The 22,677-nt window shown below is 41.1% G+C and overlaps 1 protein-coding gene across 3 annotated transcripts in view; it reads left to right on the plus strand.

The window, feature by feature from the left end:
• Nucleotides 1-22,677, plus strand: part of LOC127988382 (serine/threonine-protein kinase PAK 3) — a 286,343-nt gene that overhangs the window by 153,558 nt on the left and 110,108 nt on the right. The window lies entirely within an intron of this gene.

Genomic DNA, 22,677 nt, shown 5'->3' on the forward strand with positions numbered 1-22,677 from the left:
GCAGTTTGATTGAATACTTGGAACTTGGAATACTTGGAATGCACTATCTACCTATATATAGTCATGTTTACAGGGGGGCAAGGAGATTTCTTCAACATGGTATTTTCATTCAAAGTTGTGGAAAACACAGTAACTCACAGACATTTAACAGCTGACAGCAAACTCAACATTGGAACACTATTTATACACAGGAAATGACAATGAGAAGACGAGACACACCTAGGGCCCGTTTCAGAAAGGAGGTTAAGTGTTTCTTCTGTTTAAGAATGGGAGGTTTGTCAAACCCGAGAAAGCAGGGTAATTCAAGCCCATTTCTGAAAGAGAGGTAACTTATACTCAGGGTCAGTTACCGTAGTAACTTACTACTCTATGAATTTAACTTGATCAGGAGCAGGTTTTCTTCGATAAACCCAGTTTCTTTGTGGCTCCTCCCCCTTTTTAAACACTTCATTGATGCCAAAGTACAAATATAATAAAAATTATAAAATAAAGATGGATTTTCTATATAAGAAATTGATATAAGATACTTAGTCTTGTTTTCTGGGGGAATCTAAATTAAGTGCATGTACCCACTTTATATTAAGTGGCCTTAACTACTATGTACTTACATTTTAATTAATGATTTAGTACAATGTACTTATTGTGTACATACATGTTTTTACATTGTACTTATATATATATTTTTTTTTTTTAAAAACTACACATAATTACATCTGTATTTAATTTCTGTAATTACATTTATAATTACACTGTTGACCCATACTTTACACCTTAACCCACCCTAAACTTACCCATACCTCCAGCCCTCTCCCTACCCTTACCCCATCCCAGCTCAATAGCAGCAAAAGTGTTTTACAATACAATATGAACACAATAAGTACATTGTACTTATTTTTTATGTAAATACATAGTAGCTAAGGCCACCTAATATAAAGTGGGACCAAGTGCATTTTACTTAAGTAAAATTATATGCCAGTGTGATAATAAAAATAATCTTAATGCAAATGGAAAACAATATTATTCTGAGTGTCTATTACTAAGTGCAAATCTACTGTAGCACAGCCCTCCATCGACACATAAGGTTAAATATGACACATTTGAATAACAGCTTCAGTGGTGTAGGCAGTAATGTTTTGGGCACGGAAAACTAGCTTGTAATGCGATTGAATGGGTTAGAGTCCGGCTTTTGCCGAGCTCGTTCTTCTCCCTCTTCACATTAGAATTTATTTTTATTTTTTATTTTTTTCTAAAAGTGGAAATAAAGTGCCTAATGAGTGTTTAATAATGATACAACTATTTATAATTGTAATAAATATAATCATTTACAATATGTTATTATTGCATCCTGTTAATGTATAACAATACTGAGGTGCAAATGAGCCTAGTATGTATTTGTCAGTATAAAGTATAACTAGGATCTAATTATTATGTACACTTAGCCTGTTGCAAAAAACTTCTACTTTTACATGGTAAATAGAATATATCATGATTTTCACTATACATTTTTTCTGTAAATAGCATCTAGAGCTACTTGCACTTAGCCTACTTTAAATAGGATCTATCGCTAAGAAAGTATGTTTAATTCCACTTAGTGTAAATGGCCACTGCCATATTTTTCTTACTCTATTGGCAGATCATTTGTAAAATAAGAACATTGCACTTAAAATATTATTGTTAATATTATTATTTTATATTTTTTTTTCTCATGAGATACCATAAAATGATTAGCTATTAGTTCATTAATCTGATATTCTGCCAGTTTTCCCTTATGATATTATAACAGTGATAAGAATTATATTTCCATTGAGTCCGAAGTATGCAGACGGCATTTTGGCGGGAGCTGTTGCCATGGTGAATCGTAATATCGGTGCTCCATTGATAATGGCTTTTAATAGTTGTGGTGCACGCACTTAACTCTGAGTCAGTCAATTTAGAGTTGATTAAATCAACTAATTTCAGCTGTTCTGTAACCGAAAACTCAGAGTTTCCCATCTCAGGGTAAGTCAACTCAGAGTTCAAGTTTAAACTCAGAGTTGGTTAAACCTCCTTAGTGAAATGGGCCCCAGGTTTGCTAAAGTTGATGAATGATAAATTAACTCACGAAAACTGAATCTTGGGCAGGGGGGGCCAGCAGAGCTAAGAATTTAGAAATTTGGAAAGTGCTAGCCAAGAGGATGGGAATCATTTGAGTTCTTTCCAGAGCGATTATTTTATATTTCTACTGAGATGTGAGCCAAAAGTAGTTTTTTCCAAACAGTGATATGGATTTTGTTTTTTGTTTTCCAATTTATGAAGATATTATTTTTTTTTTTGGTGACAGCTAGCACGACCAGCAAAGTTTTACTGTTCATGTGATTCAGGTCGATTGTGGAGTTGTCTCCGAGTAAAATCTTTGTAACCTTTACCCAGAGTTGTTTTATAGGGGTACAGTGCCAAAGTGCATGAATACATGTGTCCCTGCAGTTTTGAGTGCAGTGTGGACAGATGTCTGAAGTGGAGGAGAGTCCTGTGGATAGTCTTGTATTGTATTAGCTGTAGGTTAATATTTTTGGTCATGAGAGAAGTATTTTTGCAGACTTGAGTCCAGAAATGGGAATCAGTGTTAATAGATAAATCCAATTCCCATTTAGCAGTGGGAAGACAATATTGTCTATTTCTATCTCTATTTTATACATTCTGGATAGTAGTTTTTTGGAGGATGGAATATTAATTAGTTTTTAGATAGGTGGGGCAAGTTCTAAATTGACCATTGGGGTGTTAGTGGTTGATTTAATTGATTATTTAATCTGTACGTATTGTAGGAATTGTTTGTCGGTGATGCCAAATTTCTGGACCAAGTCCTCAAATGTAGAGAAATTGCCATTGATGAAAATATGTTGCAGATGAGTAATACCTTTATCTTTCCAAGAATTGAGTGTTTCATTATTGCAAGTGAAATCAGGATTATTCCAAATTTATGGAATTACATTTGGTTCAATAAAAATGAACGAAACTTTATAAAACTGAACGTAACTTTTTCAGAAACTATCAAGATATGCCATTACAAAAGAATGACAAAATTTAACAGGCTCTTCATATATGCTTCATTTTTTATTAACGTTTTTCAAAGATTTGTTTTCGCTAATTTTGGATTCTGAATGCATTGCCACAGATTTCGCTTTTGCCTCGCAGTTTTTCATTTGGTGTTTTGACACAAACGTCTCGTAGGGGTGGGTTTAATAGTGATCTACTCTGATTGGATAGTGAGCTTTTTATGGACAGGTGCTCTCTGAGCTGCAAGTACAGACGCCACTCCGTAGTGTGCATATTGGAAAGCTCTTGCGCTGATTTGTATTACTAAATATGTAAATAATATTTGACCTTCGATCGTCTCAGTCTGTAAAGATGAGCTTGTCCTTCAAGTAGACTTGTGCCGGTATTCGGTAATGTGATATATTGCAGTGATTAATATGCACGATATTGTTATCATGGCTACTTCTAAATACCATGAATATATACATTACAAATTATTCAGAATTTGGAATGTAATTTAAGAATATTATTCCCATCAGCTGCTTAAAATGCACAACATCGCTGTATGCTGCTTAAAAGAGCGCATGCGCTCTGATGTGAACAAGCATGGATGAGAAGCACATGGAGGAACACGTGAGAGACGCGCTGCATTAAAGCACATTCACTCTCTGACAGCAGATGGCGCTAAATGCAGCCCTTACCTTGTGAACAAAAAAATAATTTTTAATTACCATTCAGATTTGTGTTTTCCCCATGGTGTTTATTACAGAGCCAACTACTGAAATATTTAGACTTAATAGCCTATTTATCTTCAGACATTCATTTTTTTTTTTTTTTTTATCTGGACTACAAATGCCCTAGATATTGTTTGAAAGTGTTTTGATATTTTATTGTTCATTGACACTTTACATTATGGCTTCATTAGTTAACATACTGCCAATGAAAAAAAAAAAATATTCTGAATATTCATTAATTTTAGGTATTCCAATATTTAATAACACATTGTTAAAATTGAAAGTTGCAACTGTGTTATTTAATGAGCTAACATGAACTAAGACTTGTATTTTTTTTAACAAAGATTAATAACTTCTATAGTAAATGTAGCTATTGCTCATTGTTTAGCTGTGCATTTATTGAATGGGCACTATGCGATGTCCGAACTGATTACACTATATTTTATGTATTGCACTGTATTTTATGTAAAATCATTTTCTATTTTTAAACTGTCTTCATTTTAAGTCAATTTTTAAATAATTTTCATTTCTTTAATTGCTTGTTTTATTTTTGTGATTATTTTTCTTCATTTTTACTTTCTTTTTGAATTACCATTGTGTACGAAATGTGCTATATAAATAAACTTGCCTTGCCTTGCCTTGAATGTTAATGCATTAACTAAGGTTAACTAATGAGGTCTTATTGTAAAGAGATACCTATTGGTTTTTATAGTTCTTTTGCACTTTAATGTGTAAAACATTTAACTTTTATATATTTTTCTGTATTGCTTTATTGTTTTAAATGTTTAGTTATTTTTACCTTTTATACCGTGATAAAAGCACAAACAAATTAACCAGAAAATTTGATACCTGCATATTCCTACCTTCAAGGCAGCTTGAAGTAAGCCTGTGTTACTGAATGACAATAATAACCCGCAACAAACTGTTGCAAACTGTAACATGACAAACTTACAAAAAAAATACCTTGAAGGACAAAATGAGGAGGAAGATGACAGCGAGAGAATCACAGCGAGAGCTTTTTTTTTTCTATTTTTATTAATGCATATAACAAAAACATACACAAGTCTAAACATACATCACATAAAAAAAAAACTATAAAGAATAAAATAGAACTAAAGAAAAGAGGGGAGATCAAAAGGCAGAGCAAATTCTAACAGTCCTTATAGCTTTCTTATTAGTAGACACTCAGATTACATTCAATTTTTCAATTTCTTTTAGGAAAACAGAGAAGACAGGTTTACAGTTGGAGAATTTGCATTTGTGAATGAGAGACTTGTTTAGGAAAAAAAATTTATAACAAAACTGATATTTTTCTTTGTGGGGTCAGAGTCATAATACCCAAACATAATGTTTTTCATATGTACCGAGAAGCCTGGCAAAATATTACACTTGACAAATACACCAATATCATCCCAAAGTTTCTGAGTGTAGTGACGTGACCTAAATAAGTGTAGCCTAGTTTCTTCAGAACTCGAACAAAAAGAGCATATAAGATCAATGTCAGATTTAAATCTTTGTATAAACTTCTTTACAGGGTAGAACCTGTGTATGAGCTTAAAATAAATTTATTTCACTTTGTGAAAAATAATTTTTGCGGTAGAGACCAGATTTAATCACCGTGAGAGTTTTCCAATATGCGTTTGTGCATATATGCAATATGCAGTTATACAGCAACACAAGTCAGACGAGTCTGAAGGACTGAGCTGAATTTGGTGAAACATTAAAGTTCTAGTCTGTGTAAATTACTCTTATAATAAATAATAATAATAATGTTACCCGTATTTTTCGGTATAAGTTGCATCAGTCCAAAAATACGTCATGACGAGATAAAAAATATATATAAGTCGCACTGGACTATAAATCGCATTTATTCAGAACCAACAGAAAACATTACCGTCTACAGCCGCCAGAGGGCGCTCTGGGGTAGGATACAGGAGCACTGAGGAGCATATAGCTAATTTTACTATTTTTATTTAGAAATGTAACTATATAAATTTTTATAATGATTTATTAATGTCACACACACATACCTAGTGCCTTATAACTTAAAAGATGAGAGTGGTAAATGTTACAGACATGGAACTGTTCAGTCTATTACTGATTTTTATTTCCACTTCACTTTTATCCAAAGAGAGAGAACTATTTGCACTGTATATAACAGAGGGACAATATTCAAACCATACTACAACCTAGAAATAATTTGCAGGTCACAACAGCACGAATTATGTGCCCAGCTACATCTGATTCAAATATTATGCTACTTAACAGTGAGCAGTGGTTTCAGACATTACAGTGCTTCACTCGCACTGACTCTTATTCTGCCTGAAAGAATGAAAAGACCGAGCTGAAGGCGGAGCGATTCGACCAATCAGATGAAAGCTGCGTTTCAGCTCCGCCCACAAGTGCGAAATGAAATATTGAAGCCATAAACCGAAATGATCAAAACGTACACGGACCAACTGTCTTGTCCATGTTCTCTCACTTGAATCCTCTTCTTGAGATTTGAGTCTCTTGACCTTTTGCAAGCCCTGCCTTGTTCACGCAGTGATTGACATTGCGGGAGGGGGAGGAGACGTGATCGGCTCGGAATGCATTTTCAGTGTGCACATTGAAATTTGCTCTTGACTGTGAGTGTTAATGCATTTAAGAAAAATAGCATTTAAATTATCATTTTGCTACAGTTTTTGCTTGAACATGTTATACATATCTAATCATTTCTGTAATACATTTTAATTTTAATTTTGCAACTTATAAAGCATTAAAATTAATATTAATTTTACATATTAAAACTGGTGTATGAAATGGCAAATGAAAATTATTTAATTTTCATTTTGCACCAAATGTTGCACAAATGTATTGGAAAATGTAAATGTAAATAAAGAAATGCATTGTCATTTTACATATTGCATTGTCATTTTGCATATTACATCCCAAGTTGAACATTGCTACCCAAATGCTTCCATACTTTTGTATATTTTTGATAGTTTCTAAAAAAAGTTATGTTCAGTTTTATAAAGTTACGTTCATTTTTATTGAACCTAATGTAATTCCATACAAATTGGGGTGAGTTTCAAATGTGAGAGCTGTGTGTTAGTAATATTGTGAAATTTCTACCAGGATGTCATACTTGAGCTAATTGTAGGTTCTTTGAAACAGGAGTGTTCTTTAATTTTCTGGGCAATAAAAGCAGGTCTGAAATCTGAAAGTTATCACACAAATTTTGTTCCAAGTCTAGCCAGGTGATATCGGATGGTTGAATCCATCTATATACATATTACAAATTATTTGCCAAACAGTATAAAGCAAAATTTGGTGCTTCTAATCCTCCTAGGCTGTTTGGTTTCTGAAGGGTGGATAATTTTATTTAATAGTCTTATTTTTCCAATAGAATTTTATAATTGCTGAGTCTAGGGATTTAAACCAGGCGGTGGTTGGTTGTATTGGTGTCACTGAAAGTAGATAGTTTATTTTGGGTAATATTGTCATTTTGATTGTGGCTATCCTGCTCATTATGGAAAGTGGTATGTTTGCCCAGCGATAGATGTCTTCCTGAATTGATTTTTGAAGTGGGTTGAAATTTAATGTACATAGATCTGACAGCCTGGTGGAAACTCTTACACCCAAGGTGATATGATCAGTGCATAGGTAATGTGATGACTGCTGCATCCCAGCTTTTGGATTGTAATGGGAGAACAGATGATTTATCCCAGTTAATCGACTATTCTGATATGTTGGCAAATGAGTGTATGATTTTGATTGTTTCTTGTACTGAAATTAGAGGGTTCTCTAAGAATAGTAGTATGTCATCTGCATAGAGGCAAATTTTAGGATGCATAATTTTAGTCCTGATGCCTGTAATGAGTGTGACTTGGCGTATGGCGGCTGCTAGAGGTTCAATAAAAAAAGTGAACAGTTGAGGTGATAGTGAGCATCCTTGTCTAGTCCCACTGTGCAATGTAAAATTTTGTGAGGATAGTCCATTTGTGGTGATAGTGGTTGTTGGTGAAGTGTATAATAGTTTAATCCATTTAATAAATGATACCCCAAAAACCAAACCGCTCTAATGTGGAAAACAAGAATTTCCAATTTACTCTGTCAAATGCCTTCTCGGCGTCTAATGTGACAATGATTGTGTTATTTTCTTGAATTGTACATGTGACGGTGGGGTGAAGGAAAGTCAGGAAACAGATGCGAGTTAAGTTTTAATGAAGTGAGATGAACAAACAAACACAAGGGAACAATGAGGCTGAGAAGATGACACTCCGAGGTGGTGGTGAGGAGGTGAGGAATCTGGATGATGGTGGAGAGAAGGTGAGTAGTCCAGATGACGGTGAGAAGGCAGCAGGAGAGGATGGCATAGGTACTGCGGGGAATAGAGCCGAAGTTAAGTGTTCGTGGCTGAGTGGAAGTACGGAGAGTGGATGAGGTTCTGGGAAAAACACAGACATCCAACGCAGACAACACTAGAGCCAACAAACAGTGTAACCGACATTAAACAACGATCTCACAAACACAAGATGTTAGACAAGCCAATATATAGGGGATGAGTAATGAGTGACAGCTGTTGCTGATGACAATTAACAGAGACGCCCACAAGCTAATCAGTGCAGACGCGAAACACACAGATTTCACCACAAAGTGCAAAACACCCCGAGGTCACGGTTTACCAACCGTGAAAGTAAACACCCCCCCCCCCCCCCTCTAAGAACTCCTCTTGGAGTTCCCAGAAGGGCCTACCTGCTGATTGTAGTCATCAATAAGGGAGTGATCCAATATGTCCCTAGCAGGTACCCAACTTCTCTCCTCCGGACCGTAACCTTCCCAGTCCACCAGGTACTGGAATCCTCGTCCCCTCCGTCTCGAGTCCAGAATACGATTAACCGAATAAGTCGGTTCCCCATCTGTAACGGAAACAGGTCAATTTAGCTCAAAGGGAATCATTTAAGATTTTAAAGGGAATTTGAACAGAATCACTGTTTCACGGCTGGTCACTTAGACGCCCTGCGATTCAGTGATCGAGCCGTTTAACATAAAATCTGCGCTGGATACTAATATCCAAACTATAGTGAAACACTATCAATTAGCACAGTAACAAGATCGGCTGTTTAAGACATTAACTTGTAAGCACAAAACACAAGATACTTCTCTTTTCAATATGAATAAGGCTTTATTAGATAAATATAAGACATATATAAACTAATCTAACACATAAACGCATACACTCACACATTCATACAAGTTGCAGGAAGATCGAAAGTTAGGGAAAGATGAGTTTAAGAGAATGGAAATATGGAATCCCAAGTTTACAGCAATACGTTAAATTGCATAGACATGAACAACCATCAATCACATAATTAGCGCTTGCATTGAGTTCCTCAATGAGGTTCAAATTATATTAGATACACCAGTAAAGGAGCCTCGGTGAAAGGGCTATCCCGAGGTCGTTGATTGGCTGGAAGTTCAGTCGCTGAAGTGACGTCTTGGGAAGCCAGAGTCGTGTGGGCTGGTTGAAGTTGAACGGGCACCCGAGGTCAGGCGTCGGAGACTCGAGGTTACAAAACTTAACTCAGAAAACGAAACTCTCAAACGGAAAAGAAAAGAAATAAAGTTTGACGAGACTAGGTTGTGTTCCTTCTCATCGTGGCTAAGTAGCAGCAGGCTTGCAGGCCGAAGCACGCTGAAACCGCGCTCAAAGAACAGTGATGATTAAACAGCATGGCTAGAAGCTAAAAGCTAAAGCTAGGTAACAAAGCTACAAGCTAAAAGCTAAGAGCAGGCATGACTAATAGCAGAGACTAAAAAGCAGACTAAAAGCCTGCATGACTCATAGCACAAGCAAGGCTAGAACTAAAAGCAAAGATTTTACGATGTCATCAGTTTTTAAACTGGCCTGTTGGCCACACCTCAAATGTTGTCTTGACCAATCAGATATTGTCTTGGCTTGGGGGTATCATAAATCATTTGTTTATCTTACCAAGCATGTGGTCCGAATTTTCCTGCCTTACAGGGTCTAATTTGGGGCATGATTCATATAACACGAATACGATACATGGGACAAATAAATTATTGTCAGGGCTAATTCAAGCAAGAAGATTCGATCACACACATACCAAACACAATTATAAATCGTTAAGCTATGCCATAGTTATTAAAAGAAAAGCATACACAATAAGTGATTATAACATGATAGTCAAATGTGTGGGTTACACATAAATGAATATGGAGTGATGCGATGGACTGATTCATTTATGAGTCTTTTTGAGTTCATTCTGGTCCATATATATGTACAAAAGCAGTTTCTTTGCCATTCTCATGACAAAGACTTTTCTGTGAAGACAGAGGTTTAAAGCCCACCACCCCCCCCCCCTTTAGGAATTTCAGTCTGGTTCTGCTAGGTGGGGGGAAGTCAATGGAAGTGTTTAACTCATGGGTTTCCATGTGATGTCCAGCGTTGCATTTCAATTACGAACAACACATTTAGCACCAAATTTCTTTTCTTTGAATTGAAATTGTAAATAATTATTCTAGTGTTGTTAATGTTGAAGCTGTTTGTGTGAACAAGTTGGTTGGTCATCTTGCTTGGTTCTTGTGGCACTAGAACTGATTTATGACTTCCTGAGGAAATCGCTGTAGGGCCTTACGGGAGTCTGGAGATGGCCAATCTATCACAGCCTTAACCCTGTCAGGGTCCATACGTATTCCCTTGGATGAGACGATATACCCTAGGAAAGGAACAGACATGGTATACGCATTTCTCCGCCTTGACAAAAAGCCCATTCTCAAGTAACCTCTGGAGCACTCGTCTGACATGTTGAACGTGTTCCTGGAGAGATGAAGAAAAAAATCAGTATGTTATCCAGGTAAACATATATAAACTGATCTACCATATCTCTCAACACGTCATTTACAAGTGTTTGGAAAACCCCGGGCGAGTTGGAGAGACCGCACGGCATCACCAAGTATTCAAAGTGCCCTCTAGGGGTATTAAAAGCTTTTTTCCATTCATCCCCCTTCCTGATGCGAACCAAATGATACGCATTGCGTAAATCCAGTTTTGTGAATATGGATGCTCCCTGCAACCTCTCGAAAGCTGAAGACATGAGTGGTAACGGATAGGTATTCTTTATCGTGATGTTGTTCAGCTCTCGGTAATCAATGCAAGGTCGCATAGAACCAATCTTCTTACCCACAAAAAAGAATCCCACCTCAGCTGGAGAAGAGGAAGGACGGATGAACCCAGAGGCTAAGGAATCAGAAATGTATTTCTCCATGGCCTCCCTCTCAGCAATAGACAGAGTATAACTTGCCCTTAGGTGGAGACTTACCTGACACTAAGTCTATAGCACAGTCGTAGGGACGATGCGGAGGGAGAGAAGCAGCACGGGACTTACTGAACACTTCCTTCAGGTCCAGATACTCAAAAGGCACATTTGGCAAAACCATGTTCTCCTTCTGAAAGACAGAAACAGGAACAACAGGACAAACAGAAACCAGACAAGACTCATGACAACTTTCACTCCACAATGTGACAGTGCTAGAACCCCATTCCACTCGTGGATTATGTTTGATTAACCAGGGGTGACCTAAAACAATGGGAGCAACAGGGCAGTCCATGAGGAAAAAGGATATGGTTTTGTGATGGTTTCCAGACGTGAGCAGTGTGATGGGTTCTGTATGGTGAGTGACGTGAGGCAGTTCCTGGCCGTTGAGTGTGGTGACATGGATGGGGAGAGACACAGGGAGGACAGGAATGTTCAAGTGACGTGCAAGTGAAGAATCAATGAAATTATCTTCGGCTCCAGAGTCCAGAAGGGCGTGACATTCGTGATATTGATTCCCCCACCACAGTTTCATCGGAAGGAGAGTCGATGATGTAGATGAGGACTTCTCAGCTGAGATCCCACCTGATAGTAGCCTCAAGTTTAATATCGGGCTGGCTCTTTTACCGGGCATGAGTAGGTGTTATGAGCAGAGCCTCCACAATACAGACACAGTCCTTGGGACCTCCGCCGTTCCCTCTCCCTCTGGGAGCACGGTCGAAAACTCTCCTCATTTCTTCAGAGAGGGTGTGGAACGAGGCACAATGGATGTTGGTTCTCCCACACCGCCGTCCCCCATAAGGCAGCTTTGCCGAATAAAAACGTAAGTGCGAACGCCACCTTAGAATCCTTGGTGGCGAAGGTGCTGGGCTGTAGGGCGAAATGCATTGAACACTTAGTTAAGAAAGTTCTGCAAGACACTGGCTCACCCGAATAATTCTCTGGCGCCGGAAGTCGCGGCTCTGGCCGGAAGTGGTCCTGGGGAATCTCCCGGGGGACGGTGCAGGCGGTGCGATGGGCACAGTGGGAGATGTTAATTGATGGATCTGCTGGGTGAGCTCGGACACCTGTGCCACCAGCGCTTGGACAGCGCGTCCGGTGTTCAAGATGCTCTCCTGCTGCTGATGTAGTCCATAAGGGTATTGGTGCTCGCTGCTTCCATGTTGGTGAGATCGTTCTGTGACAGTGGGGTGAATGAAAGTCAGGAAACAGATGCGAGTTAACATTTTTAATATAGTGAGATGAACAAACAAACACAAGGGAACAATGAGGCTGAGAAGACGACACTCCGAGGTGGTGGTGAGGAGGTGAGGAATCCGGAAGATGGTGGAAAGAAGGCAGCAGTAGAGGATGGCACAGGTACTGCGGGGAATAGCAACAGTTGCACGAAAAGGAGATGTGTGTGTGAGAGAGAGAGAGAGAGAGAGATAAAAATTCAATTGGACGATTTGATGAAACAATGTGAGATGGTCTTTGAGAAAATGAAACCCAATCAAAAATTAGCTGCAGAACAACAAAATCAGGAATTTCAGTTACAAGTTGAGAGTTTGAGCCTATGAAGTAAGGGCAGATCATTTAGTGAACTCACAGACTGTCCTTTTGGTATAATTAGTAAATTGAAATTGTTGCCTGTGTACAATGAGAGAGATCCTGATGTTTTTTTTTTCTGATTGTTTGAAATCATAGCAGAGGAATGGGGATGGCCTGAGACGACTGTGCAGTTATGCTTCAATCTGTATTAGTGGGGAAAGCTCAGGAGACGTATACTGCTTTTTCAACAGAGGAAAGAAGTATGATGGTGTAAAATCTGGTACTGGTCGATGCTGGCCACTTCACCGATTGTTACCCTGTCTTCCTTTCCCGAACAGGGGTGTTGTGCGTTATCTGAGGATGCGTCTTGCATTGTGACACTGTGTAAGACCAAGATGCTGAATGAGGATGTTAACTTGTGTGATACCCCCATACCAGTTAAGTCGGTCACTCCTGAATTGTCTCTCTGGTCTAAAATATCTTGTGCAGAATTCGTCATTGCCCAGGGGGATGATCCCATGTCGAAAATTTTTGTTTGATGATGTTCTCCCTCCAGAGGATGTGGAGAGTGCCGCAACTGGATAATTTGTTCATGATGGGTTGCTGTTGCACAAGTGGCTTGCCCAAAGAGAAGATTGTGGTGGTTAGTCAGTATTTATCTTGACTGTAATGTATTAAAGTACTTGCTACCCAGCGTCTTATGCAATGCTTAACATCACTGTCCGTTGTAAAAGCCTTATCTCAACTTTATTTCAATTTTCAGTATACCTAAGGCCCAGGGAACAAATTTCATGTCTAACATGTTTGCAGATTTTTTATTAGTTGGGGGTTCAGCATCAGCAGTCCAGTGCATACTATCCTCAGAGTCAGGGAGCGCTGGAACAGTTTCACCAAATGTCCTTTGTGTGTGTATTGTGTTGAATTAAATCAAGAAGGGGATGATGGAATTCCATGTTTTTTTTGGGTGCAAGGGAGGTCACCCAGTCTAGTTTGGTTTTTAGTCCCAACTAGCTCATTTTGGGGCATAAGATGTGCAGTCCACTTGTTATTGTGTGTGATCAGTTAAAAGTTAAACAGCCACCAAAAAGTCTGCTTGAATATGTCAAAGTTCTTAGAAGAAGATTATTTTTTAGCTGGTCAAGCAGCATTAATTGTTTTTAAGAAAGTGCAGATAAAGATGGAAAAAGTTGTTTGATTTGAACATTGTGTATTTAATCCTGGGGGATCAGGTTTTGGCATTGCTGCCATTTGTGGGCTCTCCGTTCTGCATGAAATTTGTGGGATCATTTACTGTTGTGCATTCACTGTCGATCTTAATTATGAAATCACAACTCCAGACAGAAAGACTGCCATTTACTGATTTGCAGCAAGCTGAGTTGTCACAGTTGATACATGAGTTTCCATCATTTTTCAGAGACATTCCATCACAAACTAATTTAATAGAGCATTACGTGGACGTGGGTGATGTTTCATCTATACACCAGAGCTTTCAGATGCGACTGCGGCAAGGAACCAATACTCCATCAGTGACAGAAAGAAGTGAACAGAGAAACCAGGCTCAGTCGGAGGCCAGTTCTCCTCTGGCCAGACAAAACTAGCAGTTTAATTGTAGGCTGGCAGCAAAGTCAGATTGTGCAGAAGAATCATCTGTTTCCTGTGGTCTTGTCCCGGTGGGCTTCTATGAGACAAGGTCTTGACTGTGGATCTCTCTCAGGGGCTCATCTAGTGGTCTTGCTCTCCTTGGGCTTCTCCTCTCTAGGTGCTGATCCACCATCTGGGCTGGATAAGTACTGGATCCGGGTGACTACAGTGACCATCTGATCTGGATACAGATTGGATGTGGTGGCAACGGTGACCTCGGAATAAGAGAGAAAAAGACAAATCTTAACATAGATGCCATTCATCTTACGATGTAGCAAGTAGTTGTGGGAAGTGCTCCCAGTTCCGAATTTCCTAATAATGCAGCCTAAAAATCCTTACGGACGGATTTGAATATTAGAAATGTGTTAGTGTGATGTGTAAACCAGGATAAAGAGGTGGGTCTTTAATCTAGATTTAAACTGACATAGTGTGTCTGCCTCCTGAGCAATGCTAGATGGGTTATTCCAGAGTTTGGGAGCTAAGAAGGAAAAGGATCTGCCACTCGCAGTTGATTTTGATGTTTGAGGTATTTACAATTTGCTTGAGTTTTGAGAATGCAGCAGATGTGGAGGAATATAGTGCAATAAGAGCTCATTCAAATACTGAGGTGCTAAATCATTCAGGGCTTTATAAGTAATAAGCAAGATTTAAAATCTAGACAATGTTTGATAGGTAGCCTGTGCAGTGTTGACAGAACTGGGCTAATATGGATATACTTCCTGGTTCTTGTAAGAACTCTTGCTGCTGCATTTTGGACCAGCTAGAGTATGTTTATTAAGTGTGCAGAACAACCATCCAATAAAGCACTAATATAATATAACCTTGAGGTCATAAACACATTAATTGAGAGCATTGAGAGCGTAGGTTGTATTTTACATATATTTTTGAGAAGGAAAAATGCAGTTTTTTGAGAAGGAAAAATGCAGTTTTACAAATGCTAGAAATGTGGCTTTCAAAGGAAAGATTGCTATCAAATAACAGACCCAGGTCTCTAACTGATGACAAAGAATTGACAGACCAGCCATCGAGTCTTAGACATCATTCTAGGTTATCACATGCAGAGTTTTTAGGTCCTTTAATTACCACCGTTTTTATTATTTTATTTTTTTTTCAGAATTTAGCAGTAAGAAATTACTCCTCGTCCAGGTTTTTATAATGACTGTGCATTCCATAAATTGGTATGTTGTATATGCATATTAATAAATGGTATGTTTCTCCAGGCCTCTAAGAAATATAGAGTTGAGTATCTTCAGCATTACAGTGAAAGCTAACACCATGCTTCCTGATGATATCTCCCAAGGGTAACAGCTATAGTGTGAAAAGTAACAGCCCTATTACTGAGCCTTGCAGTCCTCCGTAATGCACTTGTGATCAATATGATACCTCTTTATTCACTCCAATGAATTGATGGCAGTCAGATAAGTTTGATTTGAACCATCATAAAGCCAGCAAAGTTTTCTATTTAAGAGAATGTTGTGGCCAGTAGTGTCAAATGCAGCACTAAGATCCAATAGCACTAACAGAGAGATATAAGCACGATCAGATGATAAGAGCAGGCTATTTGTAACTCTAAGGAGAGTAGTCTCAGTACTATGATACAGTCTAAATCCTGACTGGAAATCCCCACAGTTTATACAATTCTTCCTCTCCTATGTAAGAGAATGAGTGGAACTGTTCCTCAGGGGATCTATAACACACTGTCTGATGTGATACTGTAGCTGACGGCTGCTAGTTTTGTTTCGCTCCAGCTGCACTCCCTTTTCCGGGCTGCTCTCTTTAGGGTGAAAGTGTGCTCATTATACCATAGTGTCAGACCGTTTTCTTTAATCTTCCTTAAGCGTAAAGCAGCAACCATATTTAAAATGATAGAAAAGAGAAAGTACATAGTTTCTGTTACATCACGTTGTTCTGAGTGTTTGGATGTGCTAAGGAATTGTGATTTATCAGGAAAATTAGATACAAAGCAGTATTTTGTGTTATAAGTGATGGTTCTACCATACTTGTAACAAGAAGTAGAATTTACAGTTTTAGCTATATTAAGTTTACACAAGACTAGATAATGATCTGTGATCATTGCTTGGTTGTAAAATTTCAAAACATCAAAATCAATTCCATGTGACAGTATTAAATGTAGAGTAGGATTTCGACAATGAGTAGGACCTGACACATGTTCTCTAACCCCAAGAGTTTCCTTGTGGCATGTATAGAGTAGCCAGTACAAGCATCCCAGGGGATGTATCTGTAACGCTTTCAATGGAGGACATGAGGCAAATGCAGGTAAATAGAGTTTATTGTAAGGAGGTGTGATGAATGAAGGTTGGAGAGTGACGCAGGGACCTCGACGGCAGCACAGACTGGTGAGTAGGTGATTTGAGTGCATTGGTAGAGATGATGGTGGTGGTAGATCCATGAGAGATGAGGATAATCCGTGAGTGGCTGATATAATCCAGAGACGACCGAACAGGAGACAGAGCAAGGGCAGGAACACGGGAGAACAAACAGACATCTACACAGAGTACCTCAAACAACGATCTACCCCACCGGGGTAGGCGGATTAAAGGGAGAATGAAATACGGGCTTTATTTTTGACACATGAAAGGCAGGATGAATTCTCCTGTACGCAGGGGAGAGTTTAAGGCAGACTGCCACCGGGCTAATGATCTTGGTGACAGTAAACGGCCCAATACATTTGGGAGCCAACTTATTAGATACGGAGCGGAGAGGAATATTCTTAGTAGAAATCCACACTTTTTGACCCACGACGTATACGGGAGGCCTAGACCGGTGGCAATCGGCTTTGGCCTTAGTGCGCGCTCCCACTTGGAGTGGAGTCTTGCGGGCTCTAGTCCAGGTGCGGTGACACCTCTGGACAAAGGCGTGAACGGAGGGGACCGCGACTTCGGATTCCAGACTGGGAAAAATAGGTGGCTGGTAACCTACACTACACTCAAAAGAAGATAGGCCCGTAGCTGAAACTGGTAAGGTATTGTGGGCGTACTCCACCATAGACAATTGTTGGCTCCAGGAGGAAGGATTCTTAGAGACCAAACATCGCAACACCCTTTCCAAATCTTGGTTGGCTCTCTTGGTTTGACCATTGTTGGAAACCACGTATATCGGAAGGCCATGTCAATGAAAGATGTGATCTATGACGGTCAACGCTGTCTTCTTGGCTGAGGGTAATTTGGGCAAGGGAATAAAATGGGCCGCCTTCGAGAACCGGTCCACCACTGTCAAAACTATCGTGTTGCCCTGGGAGGGAGGTAATAAAATCTAGAGCGATGTGGGACCAGGGTCTCGAAGGGACCGGCAGCGGTTGAAGTAAACCATCAGCGAGCCATAGTTGGCCACCAGAATCGTTGCTTGACTAAAAATCTGGTTGCACTTTATTTTACAGTACGTGTACTTCCATGTACTTTTATAGTGTATTTACAGTGTATTTATCTAAGAAAGTTCTGGTAATACAAGGTAACTACATGGGTTAGGGTTAGGTTTAGGGGTAGGTTCAGGGTTAGTACCTAGTTATTACATAATTATTGTAATTACTATAATAAGTACATAGTATGTACATGGGGAACAGGACTGTAAAATAAAATGCTACCAAAAATCTAGTGCAGTTAACCCCTGGATGGCAAGCTACATTAGAGCAATGTCCCCACTGGATAACGTTGGACCTTAATCCCTCCAGCACAAAAAAGCAATTTGATAGGCACCCGGGCGGAGGCGTTACCCCTTCTAAGGCCGTTTTGACCTTCGATTCGATCTCCCATGTGAGTGTGGAGACCACTTATGTCTCAGGAAAAATACACTCGGGAGTGGACGGGCGTTCGGAATGGTCAAAAATACGTGACAAAGAGTCGGGTTTAATATTTTTGGAACCCGGGCGGTACGAGATGGTAAAGTCATGTAAATTCTTGTGGTCTGTCCATACAATAAAAGGAACCCCCGATCCTTCTAACCAGTGTCGCCATTCCTCCAATGTCATCTTAACTGCCAACAATTCTCGGTTACCAATATCGTAATTTCGTTCGGCAGGGGATAAACGATAAGAAAAATACGCGCAAGGGTGGACTTGTCATCTGAGGGAGAACGTTGCGATAATACCGCTCCTACCCCCACCTCAGACGCATCCACCTCCACCACAAACTGACGTGCTGGGTCTGGGGTTATCAAGATAGGGGCTGAAACGATGCAGCTCTTCAGTTTGGCAAACACCACCTCAGCTGTGTCTGACCACCTGAATGCAGTCTTGGCGGAGGTCAAGGCGGTCAGAGGTGCGGCTAGTTGGCTGAAGTTGCGAATAAAACGCTGGTAGAAGTTGGCGAACCCCAGAAACCTCTGTAGGGCCTTACGGGAATCTGGACTTGGCCACTCTACTACAGCCTTAACCTTCTCGGGATCCATGCGTATTCCCTCAATCGACACGATATACCACAAAAATGGAATTGACTGTGCATGTAACTCGCATTTCTCCGCCTTTTTCAAAAAGCCCATTCTCTAGCAACCTCTGAAGCACTCGTCGGACGTGCTGCACATGTTCCTGGAGAGAAGAAGAAAAAATCAATATGTCGTCCAGGTAGACATATATGAACTGATCAATCATATCTCGCAGCACGTTGTTGACGAGTGCCTGGAAGACTGCTGGGGAGTTGGAGAGCCTGAAGGGCATGACCAAATATTCAAAGTGCCCTCTGGGGGTATTAAAGGCGGTCTTCTATTACCCCCCCCCCCCCCCCCCCCCATGATACGAACCAAATGATAAGCATTGCGTAAGTCCAGTTTTGTGAAAATTTACGCTCCCTGCAACCTCTCGAAGACCGAAGACATCAACGGCAAAGGATAAGTATTCTTTACCGTGATGTTGTTCAGTCCCCGGTAATCAATACAAGGTCGCAGTGATCCATCCTTCTTCCCTAGAAAAAAGAGCCCCGCCCCCGCAGGAGAAGAGGAAGGGCGGATGAACTTCGAAGCTAGAGAATCAGAAATATATTTCTCCATAGCCTCCCTTTCTGGAACAGAAAGTGAATATAATTTGCCTTTAGGCGGAGACTTACCTGACAGTAAATCTATGGCACAGTCATAGGGACGATGCGGAGGAAGAGAAGCAGCACGAGACTTACTGAGCACTTCCTTCAGATGGAGGTACTCGGTGGGCACGTTAGACAAATCCACCACCTTCTCCTTTAACACAGACAGACAGAGACGGACAGGCAGACACTAAACAAGACTCATGACACTTTTGGAATGGAATGGAATTGGAGGACCAGTCTATTTTGGGGTTATGGAGGAGGAGCCAAGGGTGACCGAGGACTATGGGTGCCAGGGGAGAGTCAATTATGTGGAAAGAAATTGTTTCAGAATGATTGCCTGATGTGATGAGGGTGATGTCTTCAATGATGTGCGAAATAGCCGGAAGTTTCTGTCCATTGAGGGCGTGAACCGTGATGTGGTGGGGAAGGGTTCTGAGGGGAATGTGGAGTTTGTTTGCCAGTGTGCTGTCCATGAAATTACCTTCTGCCCCTGAGTCCAGTAGTGCTTGACAGTGGTGGGTCTGTGCTGAACATCTTACTCTTACCGGAAGGAGCGTAGATGATGATGATGATGATGAGGTCTTCTTGGCGGAGATCCCAACCGATAGTAGCCTCATACGTACTATCGGGCTTGGCCCTTTACCGGACAGGTGTAGGCTTGATGTCCGGCTCCCCCGCATTAAGAGGCACAGGCCAAGAGACTCTCCTTGTCCTCCCGGGAAAGCCGAGCTCGCCCTACCTGCATGGGCTTGTGATCGTAGGAGGGGCTGGCCAAGTCCCCGCCGCTGAATCGCACGTCCGTCTGTGTTCTGGATGTGGTACTGGGTAAGCTCCTCCTCTCCGTCTGCGTCAGACGTGCGTTGACCCGCAAAGCCAGTTCAATGAGCCCATTCAGAGAAGTGGGGAGATCCAGGGCGTAGATCTCCTTCTGGACGCGGTCAGCCAGCCCATGCAGGAACATGTCCCACTGCGCCTCCTCGTTCCAATTGCACTACACCGCCAGGGTTCGGAACTCAATGGAATATTGCAGCTCCGCACGCCTCCTGGCTGCCTCCCTCCCAGCGACGGCCCGATCGAAGACCCGTCTCATCTCGGCGGAGAGTGCCTGAAACGAGGCGCAGCATGGATCGGGTTAAAAATGCTCTACAGAAGTTGTGCTCACCCGAGTTAGTCTCCGGACTCGGGAGACATGGTTCCGGCTGGGAGGGGGTCTCCGATGGTGCTGGTAGAACAGGCGGTGTGGGTGGCGCAGTGGGAGCTTGTAGTAGCTGGAACTGTTGGGTGAGCTCGGACACCTGCATCACCAAGGCTTGAACCGCGCAACCAGTGTCGTTAAGATTCCTCTCCTGAGAGTCCATGCTCCGAACACTGGCGCTGAGAAAATCTTCGAGGGCGGAAGGTTGATTACTCGCTGCCTCCATTTGGTTCAGATCGTTCTGTAACGCTTTCAATGGAGGACAGGAGGCAAATGCAAGTAAATAGAGTTTATTGTAAGGAGGTGTGATGAATGAAGGTTGGAGAGTGATGCAGGGACCTCGATGGCAGCACAGACTGGTGAGTAGGTGATTTGAGTGCGTGGGTAGAGATGATGGTGGTGGTAGATCCGTGAGAGATGAGGATAATCCGTGAGTGGCTGATATAATCCAGAGACGACCGAACAGGAGACAGAGCAAGGGCAGGAATACGGGAGAACGAACAGACATCTACACAGAGGACCTCAAACAACGATCTGACAAACAAGAGATGAAAGACAGGACATTAAGTAGGCTGTTAGAATGAGCCCACATGAAACAATCAACATGACGTAACATGAACACCGCAGGAGACGGTGCATTCATGAACCGTGACAGTATCATTAACACTTGTTACTCTGGATAATTTTATATGAAGCACCATTACTTCAAAAAAGTTATGGCCTGATGGACCTGTGGTCACGCCATGGGTAGGGCAGAAGGTGCTCTATAAGCACTGTCAGTTAAACCTGACGAAAACCCACAGGCCGTTGAGGGGAAACACCCGACTGTCGAGACGAACACTGGATTGCGGCAGAGGGACCCCGCCCCATTTGATGTAACAGAGTCTTTCATGCAACTCTGAGATAATCATGTCACCACAAAAAGAACATGCAGCATCCATGAACCCTTGATCATTGTGCTGAATGACTAAAAGGGAACCATATGTATAAACACTTAGGTAAGGGTGACACTTAAGTTGCAGGGAAGTCGTGGCCTGACGGTTAGCGACTCGAACTTGCAATTGAAAGGTTGTGAGTTCGAGCCTCGGGCCGGTAGGAATTGTAGGTGGGGGGAGTGCATGTACAGTGCTCTCTTCACCTTCAATACCACGACTTAGGTGCCCTTGAGCAAGGCATCGAACCCCCAACTGCTCCCCGGGCGCCGCAGCATAAATGGCTGCCCACTGCTCCGGGTGTGTGTTCACAGTGTGTGTGTGTGTGTTCACTGCTCTGTGTGTGTGAACTTTGGATGGGTTAAATGCAGAGCACAAATTCTGAGTATGGGTCACCATACTTGGCTGAATGTCACTTTCACTTCAATGCTCTTAACCCTTGACTTAGGGATTTTTTCTTCTCCTGAGGGAGTGGCGAGTTGTCTCTCAAAGGCACAGCCAGGAGTGTCAGAGTGGGTAATTTAATTTCTCTCAGAGGAGTGTTCGCAGAGAGTGATCCACTCTCTTGCAGTCTTGAAGTTGGTACAGAATGCTATCAAGGGGTGGGGTGTTCCACGGATAATGGGGATTATACCCTTTGACGGTTAATATGATTTGGAGTATATTTGACAGGGCAGAAGTGGACTATCCAGCTGAGGAGAGACACACTCTCTAAAGCACAGGGAGTGATATGGCATCCCTCCGCAGAGTTTTGGAATCTTTGTGTCTAGCTACTCAACGGAGCTTGCCAGCACAAGATTTGCTTTCTAAGTATGTTAAACACTATCTCTAAGGCCAGGGCTCCTTCCACTAAGGCATCTATAGACATGAATGGTTTCACCAATTGGTCCATATTGTGGACCCATTTAACTGTCCAATAACAATCATTATATCCTTTTTAAGAGTGTCTTTTTTATTGTACATCCTCTACATTGAAACTGTATGCATGCTATAAAAATAATCCATACTCACTTTAATAATTGCCCATTTGGTAGAAATGACCTAGGGTGTGATTCTTAAAGGGAGCAAAAATTATGAACACCTTTGCCCTTCCACCCTACCAACTTGGCACTTTTGTTGGATCCTCTCACAGGACTCCCATTCAAGTCATGGCAGACACATGAAAGGCCTTCCTGTATCTAAGCAAAGACTGTCATACTGGATTGTCGGTACATTATATTTGTGTTTGTGTAACTTGACATACTTGAGCGACAACCCCTCACTGTAGCATATGGTGTAATTTTA

Source organism: Carassius gibelio, chromosome A5 (genome assembly GCF_023724105.1).
Source record: "Carassius gibelio isolate Cgi1373 ecotype wild population from Czech Republic chromosome A5, carGib1.2-hapl.c, whole genome shotgun sequence".
Classification (NCBI taxonomy): domain Eukaryota; kingdom Metazoa; phylum Chordata; class Actinopteri; order Cypriniformes; family Cyprinidae; genus Carassius; species Carassius gibelio.